The following is a 21862-nucleotide window of genomic DNA, read 5'->3' as shown; positions in this document are numbered from 1 at the left end:
CGAACGCTGCCTCGCGACCCTCCCAAGAGAGACTCCGCCTCCCTCTCACCCAGGGGAACCCAGGCCCTGAGAGGGGAAGTGATTCGCTGAAGGTTACGTATGAAGTCAGTGGCACAGCAAGGAGAGAAACCAGGAGTCCTGGCTCCCGCCCCCACTCCCTTCCCAAAGCAGGGATAGAACCCAGGAGTCCTGGCTCCCAGCCCCACTCTGCTGTAATCACTAGACTTCACTCCCCTCCTGGAGATCTTTATTCCAGACACTTCTCTGCACTTCCCACTTCCTTCCCTTTCCACCCCACCAGTTCCGGCCCCACTGGGAGTGCTCAGCTCTGTGAGCTACTGAGCAGCCCAGCTGGGATCCCACAGCTCGCTCAGGCCAACCCTCGGCCTTCAGCGCAGAGCAGCCGCTGATCAAATACTGGAGGACAACTGGACCAGCCACAGAGCAAGAGATTCCCTGCCCGGCTGCCCCAAAGAGCTGTAATTCACCTGCTAATGGAGAGAAACGTCCCAGCCGTTCGCTTTGTCTCTGCCTCCTTCTCTTCTCTCTGCTTGCACCTTGGCAGACATTTGAGATTGAAAGTGAAATCGATTTCCTAGCGAGACGGGGTGGGGGAGGGTATAGCTTGTATTGGACCCACTTCTGCAGGGGAGAGACCAGCTTTCACGCTTACACAGAGCTCCTCTTTGGGGCCGGGAAACAGGCCTGGGCTGCACTAGAGTTAGGGGTAAGGCAACTTATGTCAACCCAGTTCTGTCTGTGTCCACATGCCAGCCTTGCTCCCGCCGATGTAAGTGCCCTACTCCCCCGAACTGATAACGCCGCCTCTGTGAGTGGCGCAGGGCTTATGTCGGTGGAGTTACCCGGTGTGGACACTGCGGGTAACTTACATTGGCTGTCACTCTTGGCAATTCCATGGCTCTCTGCTTGGAGCCATGAAATGGACAAGAAAGCCACTCACCCCTTGGGCTGTCACCCGAGGGCAGGTGGGAGGCTCCAGCTAAAGCCCAGCTGCCCTCCGGGGTCCTGGCTCCCCACTCCCAGTCGGGTTGCTGCCTGGGCTCCCCGCTCCCTGCAGGGAGCTTGGGTGCCATCTGGGCTCTGGGGTCCCTGTTCCCCGCTGGGAGCCCGGGTGGCTGCCATGCTCCCAGCAGGAAGCGGGGAGCCGAGAGCCGGGGGGGGGGGAGGCATGCAGAGCTGAGAGTGTAAGTGGCTGTAAGTCGACCTAACAGCGATGGATGGATGTTTGTAGGTTAGAGAAGCCCTTAGTACATTTCCCAGACCTCAAGGAGAGCTCGGTGCGGCTCGAAAGCTCGTCTCTGTCCCCAAAGCAGCTGGGCCAATAAAAGCGATTCCCTCCCCCACCCTGTCTCTCTAATGTCCTGGGACTGACACGGCTACAGCTGCACTGCAGAGTTTTCTTATCGAAAGTGAAAACAGGAGGTAAAAGTTTGATTTCACTGGGGCTTGGGAACAATGTACAGAGCAAATTCCAACCCTGCCATGCCCTCTTCTCCGGGAATTGTAATAATTAGCTAGCAATAGGAGGGGCCAGTCTATCAGAAATAAACTGTGCTAAGGTTACATTTCATGCTACGCAGGCAGAGACCTTTGATAAAATCTCTGAATCCTCTTGTTGGAAGGCTGCAGCGTAACATGACTTCATTGCTTAGAATCCAGGACGATCCCAGACAAGAACCAAAACCAGAGAGAGACAAAGCAGGCTACTCCCAAAGGCCGAGAGGCCCTGGTCCCCCCACCTTGCTCTAGGCTGGCTCTCCACAGACTAATTCAGATCGCACACTTCCTTACAGAGCCCCCGACCAGCCAGCAGGCCCAGGAAAACCCCTGGGGATTTAAAGCAAAAACTTTTTTTAACACAGTTTGCAATACACCGCTGGTCTTGTCGCTCAGGGCAGAGCCCTCGCCGTTGTGTTCTTCCTTCTGTACGGCTCCAAAGCTGAGGGACCAGCTCAGCCCAGCTGTCCTCAGGTGCGACACCCCCTAAAGCCTACAGGTTTGTGCCTGTTTATAAGGCATTGGAGTTACCCTAAGTGCTGAACGCAAGAGCAGCCGGGCCTGGTCCTGCTGAGCCTCAGGCCCCTGATTATTTATAATAAAGGCAATGGGTGCTGGCGCAGTTGTGGCTTCCAAGGTATTTTTAGCTGTGCAAGCTACCTCAGAGCTGGAGCGGGTCTGCCCCCGAGCTACCATCCTAGCATAGACGTACCCTGAGCGCGAATGGCGTGTGCTGTCCAGGGAGCTAACGCAGTGCAGTACAAACTGCCTGGGCCAGGTCTGCCCTGGCACGGCCTGCGAGATTAATGGGCATTTGGCCCCAACCACCTCAGGCGGGGCCGAGCATCCCGTAGGCGCCTAAAGCCCTTTGGCAATCTGCCCCCTCTGTCCTGGCTTGGACTGTGGGGCCAAGCCCCCACAGTGCCTGTCCAGTCTGAAAATCGGCTCCAAAGGGTCTTAAGGGGAGAGGGGTCAGAGACGCACCCGGCCGCCCCGCAGGCCAGCAGCTGGACCGAACCTACAACTTGCGAAACCACAACAGATGCTGCTATTTCACTGCAGATGGTAGATGGTGGTCACACACACACATACACACAGAGCAGGGCTCGCTCAGCCCCTCCAGCAGGGGGTGGCAGGGACCATCCCTACCCATACGCAAAGTACACAGCTGCATAGGGTGCCAGGAAATTTGGGGCACCACATTTCCTGGTGCCCTGCACAGCTGTGTGCTGCTCCAGCCCCTGCTCTGCCTCTTCCCCAGGGCCCCAGCCCCGCCCCCACTCCCCTGAGCTCTGCAGCAGGGCCAGGCCTGCACTCACCAGTGGCGGGAAGTGCAGGGGCCCAGCCCCAGCTGTGCCGCCGGTGAGTGCTGAGGGGTGGTTCCCCACTCCCCACTCCCCGTGGAGGCCTGGGATCTGCCCCCCGGAGAGGCCTGGGGCCCCACACCTCCCCCACAGGGGGGTGACGTAGGGCCTCAGAGTTGTTAGGGACAGCCCTGCCCACACTGGAGGTGTGGTAGCATTGCCCAGCGTTAAAGCGGTTCAGAGCTTTCAGTTAAAAGCCGATTTTTCGGCAAGCTCGGCAGTGCTCGCGCACCGGCAGGTTGCCTCGCACCCGGCTCTGCAGCATAGAGTCACTGGTGCACATTCGGGGTGTTCTGGTCAAAGCAGTTTGAGTTAAATGTCCAGACTACGCCCTGTCCCTGCTCAGGAGTGGGCGGCCTGCCGTCCGACGCCCCCGTGGAGTCTGCCTGTCTCGCCGACACACTCACTGTTCGAACTTGGGAGGGGAAAATGGCAGCTGAGGAAAGACTCAGCGCTCGCTCAGAAAGAAGGGGGCCGGGTGACTTGATCCCGGTGTGTAAGGCTGGCCACGGGGAGAATCTCCCAGGTGCCAGAGGGCTCTGTGAGCTGGTGGAGAAAGGCAGAACAAGCACTGCCGCTGGCAGTTAAAGCCAGACACGTTACAGCTGGAAATAAGGCCAATATATTTAATGGGACAGGTGATTAGCTGCTAGAACATGCTCCCAAAGGAAGCGCTGGATCTTTGCAGGGCCCCAGAGCCAGACCGACTGCTGTTCACAAAGCAGTTTTGGCAAATTGAAAAGCTGAAAAAACACCTACTTTGCGACCAAAGGAAACGTGGTGTTTTCATCACGGTCATTTTTAAACACGTCTGGAGTTGGGACGTGGCATAAAGTCAAATGGAGATTTTGGAACCAAAAGTTGTTTAAAACCAAAAGCAAACAAAAAATCCAAAATTTATTATTTATTTTCCTCCCAAAGGAACAAGTCAACAAACCCAACCGGAACCTGCAAAGTGACACCTTAATCCACAGGTTTCACCAAACCCAAGCGGTCGGCTGTAACTACACACCTCTCCCAACCGCCGCTCGGTAGATATGCGGATTGCCTGGCCCTCTGGAGACGCGGAGACCTGCGCGATATCAAACGCTGGCTGCAGAGCTCGGAGGAGCTCACGGATAACAGTGTTTCGTTTGGGGCCCGGCCAGTGATGAGCTGCCAAAAAATTAACAACCGGTTCCCTCCTCCTCACCCCACGAGGGAGTCATGCCCTCCCCGGGACTCCTGCCCCATCCAACCCCCACATTCCTTGACACACACCCCCGGGACCTCTGCCCCATTCACCCCCCTTCCCTGTCCCCTGACTGCCCCCGGCGACCCCATCCAACCCCTCTTCTCATTCCTGATGGGCCCCTGGGTCCCCTGCCCCATCCAACCACCCCTTCTCTCTGTCCCCGACTGCCCCTGGAACCCCTGCCCCGAATGTCCCCCACCGCCCTGTTGCCGGCACAGAGGGCCCGAGGACAGCAACAGCGGGGTTCATTGCCCGGTGTGCTTCACGCCAATGAACACACCAGGGTGGAGAAACAAACAACGTTTATTTGAGATCTCAAAGCGGTGCAAGGAGACTGGCATGTCTCAAATCAAGCACACCATCATAAGCAGCTTTTCTCTTTTTATACATTTTACAGCTAAGTTCCTCCATCTTCCCCCCTCCCTTCTCTTCCCCCACATTCCCCCTCCTCCCCTCTCTACCCCTCCCTTCCCCCCTCCCTTCTACCTATAGCAGGATCCACCCTCCCGAGTTACCTAGGGTTATGTGTAGATCAATCTCTGATAATTTTCATATGACTTTACATTGTGCCTCTTCATATAACCTTGTGGTGGGTCTACCCATGTGTGACCTCTGTTTTCATGGGACTTTGTATCAAAACCTCATTTAGAAACTTTGCATTGCCCTTGGTATAATATTATAGCCCCTCAGGATAGAATAAGATAGAAGAAAAATTTCTTTTTGCTAGCAGTAAAACAAGAGCTCTCCCCCCCCCCCACTCTTAATCAATTGCCCTGTTGGATGAGGTGTGGATGAGCAAGGCATGGAAGGCAGCACCTCCAGACAGCCTCAACTGTTGGAGAGGGGCTGGGAGCCAGACCCAAGAATAATAAAACGTGTCAAGTGGGCTCATTAAAGACAAGCAGACATACGGACCGCCTCGGGGGTTAGAAGCAAGCACCTTCTTTTGGAAACACCCTCTTTGCAGCATTGGGACAACACTCAAAAGAAAGCAGCACAAAGGACCAATGAACACAGACACAGAGTTTGAATCTGGTATAGATTTGCATAAGAGGAAAGCTGCTATAAAAGTGAGGTGTCTTGCAGAGGACCCCGGGTCTCGTCTTGTCAACATGGGAGCATCGATCCGGATCGGCAGAAGCCCGGCTCCACCCCCTCCCCCATCTAACTCACCTGGCCAGTGAAGTTAAGGGGAGCAACTAATTGGTAACAACAAGACGGAATGGGTTTGTGTGTGTGTGTGTGTGTGAGCGTAAGTGTAATATATTATATGCATATAATACAGTGTTAATGAATACATGTATTACTAATAAATGTGGCGTTCTGCCTTATTCCCCCTGAAAAGATCCTGTGCAGTACTTTAAGTACAACATATGCCTAGTGACACCAACAGCCCACGAGTGGCTGGATCCCCTGACGCTCGCTCGGCGCATGGGGCTCTCCAGGCCTTGTACTCCCCGGCGCGTACTTCAAGAGGTGAGGGCCGCTTTGCCGCCCGCTGCTCGGGTTTGCCTCGACCGGATCCTGCACGAGGGCACGCCCCAACCACCCTACACCCCTGGCCCTCCAGACCTTTTCATCGGGCCCCTGTCCCGTGGACCCAACCGGCCCCCCCGCCCCTTCTCCGTGAGCCGGCTGCACGACTTGCAGCCGGTTTGTTTCCTGACCGCGCCAAGGAAACATCTATACACGCTCGTGCTCCACACTCTTCACTTCCTCACCCTGGTGTCCCGCCCCGATACGAAGTGGCGGGACCTCCTGCCACCTGTCGAGGGTGAGACGCCCCGGTGGGCCAGCCTCTCTATTCCACCCTGGTCCTGAGGCCCGCCGGGGATATCAGCTGGCGGCTCCTTCATGGGGCCGTGAGCACGGGCGTGTACTTGGCGCGGTTTACCCCTGTCCCGGACACCTGTCCTTTCTGCGGCGTGAGGGAGACCCTGGCTCACGTTTACTTAGAGTGTGCCAGGTTGCAGCCCCTACACCGGCTCCTCACCGATATTATGTTACGTTTTTGGTTACACTTTTCCCCTCACCTTCTCATTTACGCACTCCCTATCCGTGGCCCCACAAAGTCACGGGACCTCCTGGTCAACTTCCTCTTGGCCCTGGCTAAACAGGCCATCTATAAAACCAGGGAGAGGAGTCTGGCCGATGGAGGTTCCTGTGACTGTGGGGCCTGTTTCCGATCCTCTGTCCGTTCATGTATCCGGGCAGAGTTCCTCTGGTCGGCGTCCACTGGCTCCCTTGACGCTTTTGAGGAGCAGTTGGCGCTGTCCGGGGTTCTCTGCTCGGTGTCCCCGTCAGGTTCCCTTCTTTTGACCCTTTGACCGCACTCCTGTCCCTGTTTTTACATTAGTTGTCCCCTGTAATTATTTGAGTTCCAGGCCCTGTGGATCCTCCCCTTATGCTGGGGGGGGGATCCTTTAGCAGTGGGCGGGCTTACGCCCGCCCACTTCCCGGAACCCAATATGGACACCAACAGCCCCATCCAAATCCTGCTCCTTCCTGACTGCCCCTGGGACCCCTGCCCCTATTCAATCCCCCTGTTCCCTGCCCTCTGGCTGCCCTGATCCCTATCCACCCACATCCACCCCCCGAACTCCCCTGCCCTCTATCCAACACCTGTGCACACCTGCATGGCCCTTTCTGGTGTCCTGTACCTTGAAGCCGGGTGAGTTCAGCATGGGGCAGTGTCTTTGCTGCTCAGTCACCAGCCCCAGCCAGTGTGTAAAGGGAAAGGAAAAGTCTCAGGCAAAGACACCCAGAGCCGGCAGCTCAGCCACTTGCTGGGGTGACACCTCTGCTCCTCCTCCAGCTGGGGGACGGGGTGGAGCTGGGAGCCAGGACTCCTGGGTTCTCTCCCTGGCTCTGGGAGGGGAGCAGTTGCTGGTGGGTTAGTGCGGGGAGGTGGGAGCCAGGACACCTGGGTTCTTGTCACAGACTCACAGGGCCCGTGTTCTCTGGGCTCCATACAGTCCCTGGCAGGAACCCCCTTCAGTGTGACAGCCCTTCTCAGGAGTCCACTCTCTCTTGGGGCTTAAGCCCTGCACCTCTCTGAGCCTCCAGCACACCTGTGTCTCAAAGTGGGCATGCTCAGGGAGTCCACTCGCTCGGGACCTCTGCCCCCTCTCCCCCCAGGGACAAGACCGTCTCTAGGCACCAGCAAAGCAAGCACGTGCTTGGGGCGGCACATTTCCGGGGCGGCATTCCAGCCATCCTTTTTTTTCAGGGCAGTTGCGCTCTCGGAGCTGCACCACTTAGAGAGGGCGAGGGTGCCGCGCCCCCAGCTGCAGCGGGAAGGGGAAGCCCCAGCCCCGGGATGCTGAGCTGCCAGGGCCCGGCCGCTACCTGGGGAGGAGAGGGCGAGTCCTGCTGGGGAGTCGGGGCTGCGCCACCTCATCTGTGCAGTGGCTGCTGCGCTGCCTTGGGCCACCCCTGATATCGGGGCTTCTCTGCGCGGCCGGGCGGGGGAGGGGGTAAAGCCCCTGCAGGCGCTGGGAGAAGGTGACATCCCTCCCTCCACTTCCAGCACCGCCTGCGAGCCCCAGCCCCACCTGAGCTTGGGGTGGCAAATGTTTTGCTTGGGTCGGCAAAAAACCTAGAGCCAGCCCTGCCCAGGGAGCAATGCCCCCCCCCATCTCTAGCCTGCAGTGACTCAGCCAGCGTTAAACAGGAGATTGAAGGTGACTCCTGAGCTGGGGCCTATAGTCCTGTGACCCCCACGGCCCTATGGATCTGGTTTATTGAATGTCTGGACCCAGCCCAGCCCCCTCCTTCCAGCCCAGCCCCCTATATCCCCTCACCCACCAGCCCCTCCTCTGCCCTTTGTCTTCAGTCCCAGGTGAACAGGCTGCCTGGGGCCTCTCTCTTCAGTCCTTTGTTCCCCTTTGGCTGGAACCGGCTGCGGCTGCTTTCCAGATCACCGGGGCCCTCTCTCCTCAGCTCCTTTGTCCTCCCACTGGCCACAACCGGCTGGCTCCCAAGATGGGCTGGGCCTCTTGGTCACGGTTCGCAAAGTTCCACAGTGTCCAGGCCATTGTCCGGGATCCTGGCTGCTAGGCAAGGGCACACCTGATCCTCTGCAACAACAAACTCCCTTTCCCAGCCTCTGCTACACACGCAGCACACAGGGAAACTGAGGCCCACACCGTGTTCATGAAAACCATTAGGAAAATAAGAAAATCTCCCATATCGTCACATCTCTCCCTTCTTTGAGTCTGACCTGAGCGGGGTCACTCCAACCGGTGACCTGGGGAAGTTCAGGCCCCCGTCTCTGCCACAAAGCATCAGCTATAACAGCTGCACTCCCCTTAATATGGACCACCTCCATGTTATAATCCTGGTGGGTCAGACTCCATCTCAGGGGGTTGGCATTGACCCCTTTATCTGGTGTAGCCACGTCACAGGCGAGTGGTCAGTGCACACGGTGAAGTGTCCCCCAAATAGATCCGGTGGCAGCTTTTTAAGAGCCCACCCCAGGGCCAGGCATTGCTTCTGTATGGCCACATAGCCCTGCTCCCAGGGCAGCAGCTTCCTGCTCGGGTACATGATGGGGTGTTTCTCCCTTTGCATTGGCCTGTCTCGGCACCGCGCCCAGCCCTGCGTCTGAGGCGTGTTGGTGAACACCCTAAAGGGTTTGTCAGAGTCTGGGTTTACCAGACCCAGGTCTTGAATGAGCGCTTCCTTCAGTGTGCAGAGCGCCCTCTGGCACTGCCCGGTACAGACCAGCTTGTCTGGCTTCCCCTTCTCACATAGCTCCGTGATGGGAGCCGACACAGAGCTAAAGTGGGGCACAAACCTCCGGCAGTGCCCCGCCATCCCAGTAAAGGCCTGGGCCTGTTTCTTAGTCTGGGGAGTGGCCAAATCTCTGATCGCCTCCACCTTGGCCGGCTCTGGCTTTAGGCAGCCGCTCCCCACCTTGTGGCCCGGGTACGACACCTCTGCCATCCCCACCTTGCACTTATCAGCTATTACTGTCAGTCCTCCATGGACTGCATGGACAAAATGGAGAGAGGTAAATAGTGGTGTCCCCGAGGGGTCTGTACTGGGACCCATCCTAGTCAACATATTCATAAATGATCTGGAAAAGGGGGTAAACAGTGAGGTGGCAAAGTTTGCAGATGATCCAAAATTACTAAGGATAGTTAAGACCCAGGCAGACTGTGAAGAGCTACAAAAGGATCTCTCAAAACTAGGTGACTGGGCAACAAAATGGCAGATGAGATTCAATATTGATAAATGCAAAGTAATGCACATTGGAAACCGTAATCCCAGCTATACATATAAAACGATGGGGTCTAAATTAGCTGTTACCTGCCGCGTCTGGACCCACGGTGAGTTCGAACTAAGGTACTTCGAATTCAGCTACGTTATTAACATAGCTGAATTTGCGTACCTTAGTCTGGAGTGGGGGCTTAGTGGGGACCAGGCCTAAGAGTACGCCCTGAGCCCTAGGAACTGGGTACGGGTAGGTGCCTTTCACCTGGAGCCTAAGAACTGGGAAAGGGTGGGGGTGCCTAAATCAACCGGGTTATGCGCTAAGAATTGGGTAAAGGTGGGCGCCCCAGACTGTGTGGGTGACACCTTAGGGTCTTCCTACTCTGACCCAACCAGGGAACCCTCTTTTATATTGTAATTTTGACCACACCCAATGCCTTATGCATATGCATGAAGGTGTCAACTTTCTTTCCCTTACCTGCCCCATTTTCACAGGTTGTTCGTAGTTCCTCTATTCTCATTAGTATTTACGCATGACGTGTACCCTGCGCTCAGAACAGACATTTAAACATGTTACAATCAGTGTCCCTTAGTCTCAGACAACACATTTGCAGTTTATTGCAATTCATTTTTCCATAAGCTCCCCGACTAGCACATCCTATGCAGTAACCCTGTGTCCTTAAGGACATGGGGTTTTCCTAGGTCACCCACCTATGTCAAGCGTTCTTAAGCCTATGGCCCAGTCTGGTTAAGCTAAAATCGTACAGGGCTAAGCCTGTAGGCCTTGCGTTCCAGCCAGCAGCACGAACTTTCTCCGGGACCGGTGGGTGCCCACGCCCGCCCGCCCCTCTCCCTGCCCCTGGCCCTGCCCCGCCTCCACCCCATCCCCAAAGTCCCTGCCCTAACTCCGCCCCCCTCCCTGCCCCTATTGTATCCCTTCCCCAAATCCCCGCCCCGGCCCCGCCTCTTCCCCTAGCGCGCGGCGTTCCCCCTCCCTCCCTGCCCCGCGAATCAGCTGTGTCGCGGCACAAGGGCTGGGAGGGAGGAGACGCAGGACATGGCAGGGCACCCGCGGAGGAGGCGGAGGTGAGCTGCAGCGGGGGGGGGGGCAGGGCGGGGCAACAGGGAGTTGCCGGTGGGTGCTCAGCATCCACCAATTTTTTTCTTGGGTGCCCCGGAGTCGGCGCCTATGGTTCCAGCCACGCTTTACTTATATTCCTAATACACACTCATCACTTCTAAAGATTTATCAATCTGATATTTCTAGAATTCTACCATTTAAATCTATTTAGCACACAATGATTGTACACGAAATAGCATATGATAAATGAACTAATTGGTTAAGAGGTGAAGCAGATGGAGACATTGATAATTCCCTGCTGGTTCCTCAGGCTCTGAATCTGCCGCTTCAACTGTGCTGCCTCCTTCTGGAACCCTTCACGCAGCAGCCACTCCTGCTCCTGGGGGATGGAGCCGAGGGTTAGCGCCACTGACACAGGGCTGTGAGGATCTGGGGCCAGGGAGCAGAGTGGGGATAGAACCCAGCAGTCCTGGCTCCCAGTCCCCGTTGCTCTAACCCACTAGACCCCACTCCCTTCCCCTCCCAGAGCCAGGGAGAGAACCCAGGAGTCCTGGCTTCCAGCCCCCCCTGCTCTAACCCACCAGACCCCACTCCCCTCCCAGAGCTGGGAGAGAACCCAGGAGTCCTGGCTCCCAGCCGCCCTGCTCTAGTCTCCAAGACCCCACTTCCCACCCAGAACTGGGGAGAGAACCCAGAAGTCCTGGCTCCCAGACTCCCCCCACTCTTTTGGCAGCCCAGTCCCAGCTCCCCATGGGTCTGGGGCAGGTACCTGCTCTTTCAGGGCCAGCACTCTCTGCTGCTCGGCCAGCAGCTGCCTCCTGTCCTCCTCCATCTTGGCTGTCAGCTGACGGATGTGCTCCTGGTGGCTGCGCTCTTGGTCTTGCAGGAGATGCTCTGTCCTGGCCTGCATCTCCTGGCTCAGCTGGGCCTCCCGTTTGGCTGCCTTGGCCCACGCACGCTCTGCTGAGGGTCATGGTCAGGACCAGGGGCTCGGGGTGCAGAGCCCTGGCCCGGGGTCACTGGGTCATCGGCACCCAGGAGTCACCGCATCCATGGGGTGTTGGATCTATAGGCCCTGGGGTCACCGGATCTATGGGGCACTGCGGTCACTGGGCCTGGGGGCACTTAATGTATGGGTCCCTCAGGACCCTCCCAGCCCTGCGAGGCCACAGAGCCCCTACCTTCAGGTACTGGATCTATGGGGCCATGGGGATCACAACACCTATGGGGCACTGGATCTATGGGGCTCACAGCCCTGGCATCTCTGGGGTCCAGAAGTCACAGGATCTATGGAGCCCTGAGGGCCAGGGGTCACTGTGTCTATGGGGCCCTGGTGTTCAGGGGGATGACACTGTGGCCAAGGGATCACAAAATCCATAGGGCCATGGGGGTCACAGGACTATAGGCCCCAGCTCTGGAGTCACCTTCAATCTCCCTGTCTGTCCGTGAGGCTCTGGTCTGTCTGCAGGAAGGCCTGGGCCACCGTCTCCTTGGACTTCAGAAACTGCTGCAGCACCTCGTCCGCCTGGGAGAACCAGGGAGAAACGGGGTGAGCCGGGGCCCTCAGCCCCTCCTGCCTGCAGCTGCCTTCCCTCACTGATCATGGGGCCCAAAGCACCTCCCGCACCCACCCCTCCGCCACACAGATGCCGAGGGGACCCCAGACCAGCAAGAGCCTCCATGCTACCCTCACATCCCGTCAGCCAAGGGCGAGCCCGGATCACAAACCCGCACCACCCGATGCCGTCGGTACTTCTCCTCCCAAGGGCGTCCGTGGGCTGTGTGTGAAGCTCAAAGCCACGGCCAGAAACAGAACCCAGGAGTCCTGGCTCCCAGTCCCAATTAATGCTATTAAGCCAATTCACCATGATCCCTTTCCCTGGCACCAGCTGGTATTTCTCCACCATCTCCCGCTGGTCGTCCTTGAAGAGCTGGTAGCCCACGGGCACCGAGTAGCTCCCCCCGTGGACTCGCTTCTCCAGGTCCTGCGACAGCTCCCTCAGCACAGCCATGCACCGGTCCGACGACGCCAGCTTGTTCCGGCAGCAGAGCTCAGCGCGCTTGGTGTCCAGCTTGTCCTGCAGAGAGAGGGGAGTTCGGAGCTGGTGCCCCCTGGAGGGGAAAGGCCTCGTGCCCCATTCCCTGCCCCAAAGAGCCAGCCAGTGCCCCGACCTGGAGCCGGCACCCCATGGAAGCCCCATGCCCCATTCTCCACTCCACAGAGCCAGCCAGAATCCCGCCTTGGGGCCGGAGCAGGGCCAGCACCCCCTGGAGGGGAAATGCCCCGTGCCCCATTCCCCTATGGGTCGTTCCAGGCTGGAGCAGGGGGGGTTGTGCCCCCAGCACAGCGTCCCTGGTACCTTCAGCTGCCGCTGGTATTGCTGCTGGTCATCCTTGAAAGCGCGCACCATGAATGCCCGCAGCGCCTCCCACTCGCACTGGGCGTGCAGCTCCAGCAGCTCCTTCACGGTCTCCGTGGGCAGCGCCACCCGCTGCCCCAGCTGCTCCCCATAGACAGCCACGGCCTCCCCCACCACTGCCGAGTTCTCGATCTGCGCCAGGGCCAGCACCGCACTCTCCACACAGGGCACCGCCCCGCTGCGGATGGCGTCCACGTAGGTCACTGCCAGGTTCCCCAGCACTGCCGGAGGGGGCAGGGTCAGCGCCAGGTTCCCCAGCACTGCCGGAGGGGGGCAGGGTCAGCGCCAGGTTCCCCAGTGCGTCCAGAGGGGGACAGGGTCAGCGCCAGGGGGCCCAGCGCGGCCGGAGGGGGCAGGGTCAGCGCCAGGTTCCCCAGCGCGGCCGGAGGGGGGCAGGGTCAGCGCCAGGTTCCCCAGCGCGGCCGGAGGGGGGCAGGGTCAGCGCCAGGTTCCCCAGCGCGGCCGGAGAGGGGCAGGGTCAGCGCCAGGTTCCCCAGCGCGGCCGGAGGGGGCAGAGTCAGTGCCAGGTTCCCCAGTGTGGCCGGAGAGGGGCAGAGTCAGCGCCAGGGGGCCCAGCGTGGCCAGAGAGGGGCAGAGTCAGCGCCAGGTTCCCCAGCGCGGCCGGAGGGGGCAGGGGCAGCACCAGGGGCCCCAGCGCGGCCGGAGGGGGGCCAGGGTCAGCACCAGGTTCCCCGGCACTGCCGGAGGGGCAGTGTCAGTGCCAGGGTGCCCAGCCCCTCCCACAGCCTCTTCAAATCCTCCAGTACCCCGGCTGCTCTCTGCCCTCCCTGCACCCCTTGACTTCCCCTCCCCCTGCAGGGTAGACGCTAAGCCTGGGATGTGCCCCTATCCCCACCCGGATGTGCCCCAGTCCCCCATCCCAACCAGAAATGTATCCCCATCCCCACATCTCCATCAGCAATTGGTGCCTGTTTTCTTACTGGGATGTGCCCGGATTCACTCCCCACCCAGCCGTGGGGCCCTGTTCTGCCTTTCTCCGCAGCCCAACTGGCCCCATGGGACCCGGGCATCCCTCCCTGGGGAGAGGCGCCAGCCCTTCCATCCAGGCCTCTCCCCATCAACTTCCCTGGGACCCGCTAACTGGACCTGCTCTGTTAGGCTCCCCCTGCCCATCCTGTTCTCCAGCCCACGGGTCATTTCTGTGCCTCTGCAACACCCCTCAATTATTTTCCAGTGCCCCCTCTAACCGCGCACCCCAGAGCTGGGCGCAGGGCTCGGTTCATCCCACCCAGCACCCCACAAGCCCAGTTGGCCCCAGCGTTCCATGGGGAGCTGGTGACCCCCAGTCCAAGGGCTACCAACACTCACTGGCCCCGGTCAACACGTGGCTGCCTGGGATGGTCTTGGGCTTCGAAGTCTCCCAGACGTGGCGGCAGAACCTGGACACCTGCTCCCGGAACTTGGGCTCTAGCTTGTCCTCCCGCTGCTCCTCCAGCTGGGGCAGGTCTGTCCCATTGGCTGGCGGGATGAAGACGAAGCATTTCCGGGCAGGGAAGAACTGGCGGATGCACACGTGGGGCTGGTTGTAGCGCTGGCTTTTCTGGTTGCTGCCTGGGGAGGAGATGGGAGCTGGGCAGCAGCCCTGTGCCAACATGCGGCTGCTTCTGGGGGGCAGCACGGAGGCTGTTGAACAGATAACCCATGGGGGAAGAAACCCCAATATCCACAGGGCATTGAGGGGAGCCGGGGAACCGTCCAAGCTGGAATGTGGCCAGGACAGCGAACACCCCAACTCCCATGGACCAGTAACACCCGCAAAATGTCAGCAGCTTGGGTTTGTGTCTTGAGCAAAAGTCACCCCCTCTGGAAGCCCTGGGGCCAGCCCTGACTGCCAGGGGAGATCCCCAACCGCCCCCTGCAGCCCAGCGCCCCCTAGTGCCACTCTGGGCAGGGCTGCGCAGAGGATTGAGGGGGCCTGGGGCAAAGCAATTTTGGGGGCCCCTTCCATAAAAAAAAGTTGCAATGCTATATAATACTATATTTTTGTGGGGGCCCCTGTGGGGCCCGGGGAAAATTGCCCCACTTGCCCCCCCCTGGGAGGCCCTGGGAAAAATAAACATTTAAAAACCTTCCGCATCTCAGCACAAACCCAGTTTTGAGAAAACTTCTTTTCAAGTCACCTTTGCAAGGTATCACTGGTTCTCAGCATCAGCTAGTGCTAAAAGGCACTAAAGCTCATTAAAAGAGTTGGACAAATATTTTCCGTCAAAACTTTTTTTGGATCGAAAACTAGGGATTTTTAAAAAGCAGAAAAACCACGGACAATGTCTGCTTTCCTTCAAAATTTGTTGTGTTTTTTTTAATTGAAAAGCTGAAATTAGTCTGCCGAAACCTGAACATGGTTTGGGGTTTCAGAAGTGTGTGGCCAAATATTTGCTGCTTGCTGTGTTTGATTGTTTAAAGAAACAATAAAAAAATTCTGCTTAAAAAAAATCCAAAACTTTTGAACCACCTCAGCTTGTGACCAAGCGCCTGAGCCCATCCAGTCAGAGATTTTTGCAGGTTTCTGATACTTTGCTGGCTTCCTTGACTCATATCTGTCTCCAGAACTTCGGGTTCATTTAGGTTAGAACATAAGAACGGCCGTACAGGGTCAGACCAAAGGTCCATCCAGCCCGGTATCCTGTCTACCGACAGTGGCCAATGCCAGGTGCCCCAGAGGGAGTGAACCTAACAGGTAATGATCAAGTGATCTCTCTCCTGCCATCCGTCTCCACCCTCTGACAGACAGAGGCTAGAGACACCATTCCTTACCCGTCCTGGCTAATAGCCATTAATGGACTTCACCTCCATGAATGTATCTGTTTCCTAGAGACTGGCTCCATGGGGTCCCTCACAAACTGGAGATGGTTACTGTGGGTTTGTCTTTAGTATATAGCTTATGTACATACTCCACGAACTGAGCATTTGAGCTTGTTCCAGAACCTGGGATGAGCCTATGTTGTGAAAACTGAAATGTTCAAAATAGCACATGCATGTGAATGGACACAGGGTGCTAAAATTAAATTCACCCAGGGGTTCTCAAGCTGGGGGTTGGGACCCCTTAGGAGGTCACAAGGTTATTACTGGGGGTTGCAAGCTGTCAGCCTCCACCTCAAACCCTTCTTTGCCTCCAGCATTTATAATACTGTTAAATATATTTAAAAGTGTTTTTAATTTATAAGGGGGGTCGCACTCAGAGGTTTGCTGTGTGAAAGGGGTCACCAGTCCAAAAGGTTGAGAACCACTGAATTAACCCCTCTGGAGCCTCGGGGAATGCAGGGGAGGGGGATCTCCCTTGGTAGGGTTGGGAAGGAGGTAGGTGGTGTAGGATATTGCTCTTCTCATGTGATCCCTCCCCCATGGCTCTCTTGGCTCTGTCACTGTTAATCTAAAGTGGCTAATTTGAAATGAAGCTCCCCTCCCCTGACATGACTCTCCCTATGGCACTGAAATTAACTGTAGACTATAATTTGGCATTTAAGTGAAAGGGATGGTGGTAGCCCTAAGGGAAAAGATAACAGCTTGGCTCTTTGTGTTAAATAGCTGTTTGCAAGCTTCAAACTGCTGAATGAGCTTTAGAGTAGGGAAGGCTGTGCCTCCCCAAACAGCCTGGCCCTGCCCCCTTCTGACCCCCACCCACTTCCTGCCCCCGACTGCCCCCCTCAGAATCCCTGACCCATCCTGCTCCTTGTCCCCTCACCGCCCCCCCGGAGCTCGCAGCCCCGCCCCGGCCTTACCACGCAGCTCCGACTCAGCGGGAGGAGCTCAGGGCCCGCCGGAGCCACGCTGCTGCCGCCCTGTCCAGGGCTGTTCCTGGACGCAGCGTGCTGAGGTGCTGGGGGATGGGGGAAGGCGGGGGCGGGGTAGGGGGGAGCCTCCAACATTCTCGTGGGGCCTGGGGCAAATTGCCCCACTTGCCCCCCCCCGGGCAGCCCTGCAGGTATCTTCCCTCAAGGAAAGTCTCCCATCCCCAATGCAGACAGTCCCAGTAAAACTCCCCTGCAACCTTCCCAGGTCAATACTCCCCACTTCCTGCTGCATCACAACTTTTCCCCCTTTTACACTGAACTGAGCGGGGTCACTCTGACCAGTGACCTGGGGAAGTTCAGGGCTCCCTCTCCGGGACAACGCATCCGCTATCAGGTTGTCACTTCCCTTCACATGGACCACGTCCATGTCATAATCCTGCAGGAGCAGGCTCCACCTCAGGAGCTTGGCGTTGGCTCCTTTCATCTGGTGCAGCCAGGTCAGGGGAGACTGGTCGGTGTGCACGGTGAAGTGTCGCCCAAAGAGATACGGCTCTAGTTTCTTGAGGGCCCACACCATGGCCAGGCATTCCTTCTCGATGGCCGCGTAGTTCTGCTCCCGGGGTAGCAACTTCTTGCTCAAGTACACAATGGGGTTTCTTTCCCCCTTTTCATCCTCCTGCATTAACACCGCCCGTAGTCCCCTGTCTGAGGTGAAGCACAGGAACAAATCTGTACAGACACATGTCTAGAACCCCGACCAGGGGTATTCTATTTGCTACCCAAGATCCATAAACCTGGAAATCCTGGATGCCCCATCATCTCCAGCATTGGCACCCTAACATCAGGCTTGTCTGGTTATGTGGACTCTCTCCTCAGACCCTACGCTACCAGCACTCCCAGCTATCTTCGAGACACCACTGACTTCCTGAGGAAACTACAATCCATCGGTGATCTTCCAGAAAACACCATCCTGGCCACTATGCACATAGAAGCCCTCTACACCAATATTCCACACAAAGATGGACTACAAGCTATCAGGAACAGTATCCCCGATAATGTCACAGCTAACCTGGTGGCTGAACTTTGTGATTTTGTCCTCACCCACAACTATTTCACATTTGGGGACAATATATACCTTCAAGTCAGCGGCACTGCTATGGGTTGTATGGTATGGCTCCACAATATGCCAACATTTTTATGGCTGACTTAGAACAACGCTTCCTTAGCTCTCGTCCCCTAACGCCCCTACTCTACTTGCGCTACATTGATGACATCTTCATCATCTGGACCCATGGAAAAGAAGCCCTTGAGGAATTTCACCATGATTTCAATAATTTCCATCCCACCATCAACCTCAGCCTAGATCAATCCACACAAGCGATCCATTTCCTAGACACTACTGTGCTAATAAGCGATGGTCACATAAATACCACCCTATACCGGAAACCTACTGACCGCTACACTTACCTACATGCCTCCAGCTTCCATCCAGGACACACCACATGATCCATTGTCTACAGCCAAGCTCTAAGATATAACCGCATTTGCTCCAATCCCTCCGATAGAGACAAGCACCTACAAGATCTCTATCAAGCATTCTTAAAATTACAATACTCACCTGCTGAAGTGAAAAAACAGATTGACAGAGCCAGACGAGTACCCAGAAGTCACCTCCTACAAGACAGGCCCAACAAAGAAAATAACAGAACACCACTAGCTGTCACCTTCAGCCCCCAACTAAAACCTCTCCAGCGCATCATCAGAGATCTACAACCTATCCTGAAAGATGATCCTTTACTCTCACAGATCTTGGGAGACAGACCTGTCCTCGCTTACAGACAACCCCCCAACCTAAAGCAAATACTCACCAGCAACCACACATCACTGAACAAAACCACTAACCCAGGAACCTATCCTTGTAACAAAGCCCGATGCCAACTCTGTCCACATATCTATTCAAGTGACATCATCATAGGGCCTAATCACATCAGCCATACCATCAGGGGCTCGTTCACCTGCACATCTACCAATGTGATATATGCCATCATGTGCCAGCAATGCCCCTCTGCCATGTACATTGGCCAAACCGGACAGTCTCTACGCAAAAGAATTAATGGACACAAATCTGACATCAGGAATCATAATACTCAAAAACCAGTGGGAGAACACTTTAACCTGTCTGGTCATTCAATGACAGACCTGCAGGTGGCTATCTTACAACAGAAAAACTTCAAAAACAGACTCCAAAGAGAGACTGCTGAGCTAGAATTGATATGCAAACTAGATACAATCAACTCAGGATTGAATAAGGACTGGGAATGGCTGAGCCATTACAAACATTGAATCTATCTCCCCTTGTAAGTATTCTCACACTTCTTATCAAACTGTCTGTACTGGGCTATCTTGATTATCACTTCAAAAGTTTTTTCTCTCTTACTGAATTGGCCTCTCAGAGTTGGTAAGACAACTCCCACCTGTTCATGCTCTCTGTATGTGTGTATATATATATCCTCAATATATGTTCCATTCTATATGCATCCGAAGAAGTGGGCTGTAGTCCACGAAAGGTTATGCTCTAATAAATGTGTTAGTCTCTAAGGTGCCACAAGTACTCCTGTTCTTTTTGCGGATACAGACTAACACGGCTGTTACTCTGAAACCTGACATAAAGGGCTTGTCAAAGTCTGGGTTTGCCAGAACTGGGCCACTGCCCAGAGCTGCCTTCAGCACACAGAGAGCCCTCTGGCACTGCTCGGTCCAGACCACCTTGTCTGGCTTCCCCTTCTTGCACAGCTCAGTGATGGGGGCGGCTATGGTGCTAAAGTAGGGCAGAAATCTTCGATAATATCCCACCATCCCAATAAAGGCTTGGACCTGCTTTTTGGTTTGGAGCGGGCCAGTCTCTGATCACCTCCACTTTCGCTGGTTCTGGCTTTAGGCAGCCACTCCCCACCCAATGGCCCAGGTAGGATACTTCAGCCATTGCCACCTTGCACTTCTCAGTCTTTATGGTCAGCCTGGCCTCCTGGAGTCGATCCAGCACTTGCTAACCTGGGACACATGGTCCTCCCAGGTCCGGCTAAAGACACAGATGTCGTCAATATACGCCACGGCAAAACTCTCCATCCCCCTCAGTAGCTGATCCACCAGGCGCTGGAAGGTGGCCGGCGCTCCCTTGAGGCCGAAGGGCAGGGTCAGGAACTCATAGAGCCCCAGAGGGGTGATAAAGGCCGATTTCAGCCTGGCATCTGCATCCAGCGGCACTTGCCAATAGCCCTTTGTAAGATCCATGGTGGTAAGGTACCGAGCACCTCCCAGCTTGTCTAGGAGCTCGTCAGGCCTGGGCATGGGGTAGGCATCGGCTACAGTGATGGCATTGAGCTTCCGATAGTCCACACAGAACCGGATCGACCCATCCTTTTTGGGGACCGGCACCACCGGCGAGGCCCAAGGGCTGGAAGACGGCTGGATCACCCCCAAAGCCAGCATGTCCCTGACCTCTCTTTCCAGGTCCTGGGCAGTTTTCATTGTGACTCGGAAGGGGGAGCATTTTATAGGCGGGTGCGCTCCTGTCTGCACCCGGTGGACAGTCAGATTAGTGCGTCCAGGCTGGTTGGAAAACAGCTGTTGGTACAGATGCAGCACCCCTCCGATCGCAGCTTGCTGGGCCGGGGTCAGCTGATCATAGAGGGGAATTGCTTCCAGGGGGAAGCCAGCTCTTGTCCCAGGGAATAGATCTACTAAAGGGTCATCTCCCTGCCCCTCCCAGTGTCCACACACGGCCAACACCACATTCCCCCGGTCATAATATGGCTTCATCATATTCACATGGTACACCCGGCGGTGGTGCGCCCGGTTCGACAGCTCCACCACATAGTTTACCTCATTTAATTGTTTGACAACCTTAAAAGGGCCTTCCCAAGTGGCCTGTAGTTTGTTTTTTTCCCACGGGGATGAGAACCATCACCTGATCCCCAGTGGCGTAGGCGTGGGCCCGCGCCGTGCGGTCATACCAGACTTTCTGCTTCCTTTGGGCTCTAGCCAGATTCTCCCTGGCCAGGCCCATGAACTCAGCAAGTCTTTCTCGGAAGGTCAGGACATACTCCACCACCGACTCTCCATCAGGAGTGGCCTTCTCCTCCCAATCATCTCTCATCAGGTCTAGGGGCCCCCTTACCCTCCTGCCATATAACAGTTCGAAAGGCGAAAACCCAGGAGACTCCTGGGGTACCTCCCTGTACACAAACAGCAGGTGAGGTAAGTATTTGTCCCAGTCCTGTGGGTGCTGGTTCATAAATGTTTTTAGCATCATCTTTAGCGTTCCTTTGAACCTCTCCACCAGCCCGTTGGATTGGGGGTGATATGCTGAGGCCCAGTTGTGCCAGACCCCACATCTCTCCCACAAGCACCGGAGTAGGGCCGACATGAAGTTGGACCCTTGGTCCGTCAAGACTTCCTTGGGGAACCCCACTTGGCTGAAAATGGTCAGCAGCGCATCTGCCACAGTGTCTGCTTCGATGGACGATAAGGGCACTGCCTCGGGGTAGCGGGTGGCGAAATCTACCACCACCAAAATGTATTTCTTCCCCGACCAGGTCGACTTGCTGAGAGGCCCCACTATGTCCATAGCCCCTTCTGGAAAGGCTCCTCTATGATGGGCAAAGGTCTCAAAGCCGCTTTCCCCTTGTCCCGGGCCTTCCCCAGCCTCTGACAAGGGTCACAGGATCGGCAGTACTGACAGACAGTGGTAAAGACCCCAGACCAGTAAAAGTTCTGTAGCAGCCTCTGCTGGGTACGACTGATTCCCTGGTGCCCTGCGAGAGGGATGTCATGGGCCAGGTACAGTAGCTTGCGGCGATACTTCTGGGGGACCACCAGCTGCCTCCTGATCCTCCAGGACTCTGTTTTCCCTGGGGGAGCCCATTCTCGGTACAGGAACCCCTTCTCCCACAGGAACCTCTCCTGGCAACCTCTCCCCATGGTCTGTACCACACTGAGGTCAGCCAGGTCCCTGACCTTTCGCAAGGAGGGATCTTTCTGTAATTCAGCTTGGAACTCAGTGGCTGGGAAAGGGATGAGGACCTGCTCCCTCCCACTGGCTGAGTCTGAAGCCGCTGCCTCTCTGAGCCTTGTCCCAGGGCACTCCCTCCCCACCGGGGTTGGGTCCTGCACCTCTGGTGAGGTACCCTTCCCGAGTCAGGGCGTAGTGCCCCTCGCCAGCTCTGGCTCTGGGTCATGACCAGGGTGTTCCAGGGGTTGCTTGGCCAGTCCTCTAG

General features: G+C 56.5%; 1 pseudogene; it reads right to left on the bottom strand.

The window, feature by feature from the left end:
- Positions 1–10673: 10673 nt before the first annotated feature.
- LOC135982778 (guanylate-binding protein 1-like) lies at positions 10674–20742 on the bottom strand (annotated as a pseudogene).
- Positions 20743–21862: the final 1120 nt, after the last annotated feature.

Source organism: Chrysemys picta, chromosome 4 (assembly GCF_011386835.1).
Source record: "Chrysemys picta bellii isolate R12L10 chromosome 4, ASM1138683v2, whole genome shotgun sequence".
Taxonomy (NCBI): Eukaryota; Metazoa; Chordata; order Testudines; family Emydidae; genus Chrysemys; species Chrysemys picta.
This window is presented reverse-complemented; position numbering and strand designations above follow the sequence as displayed.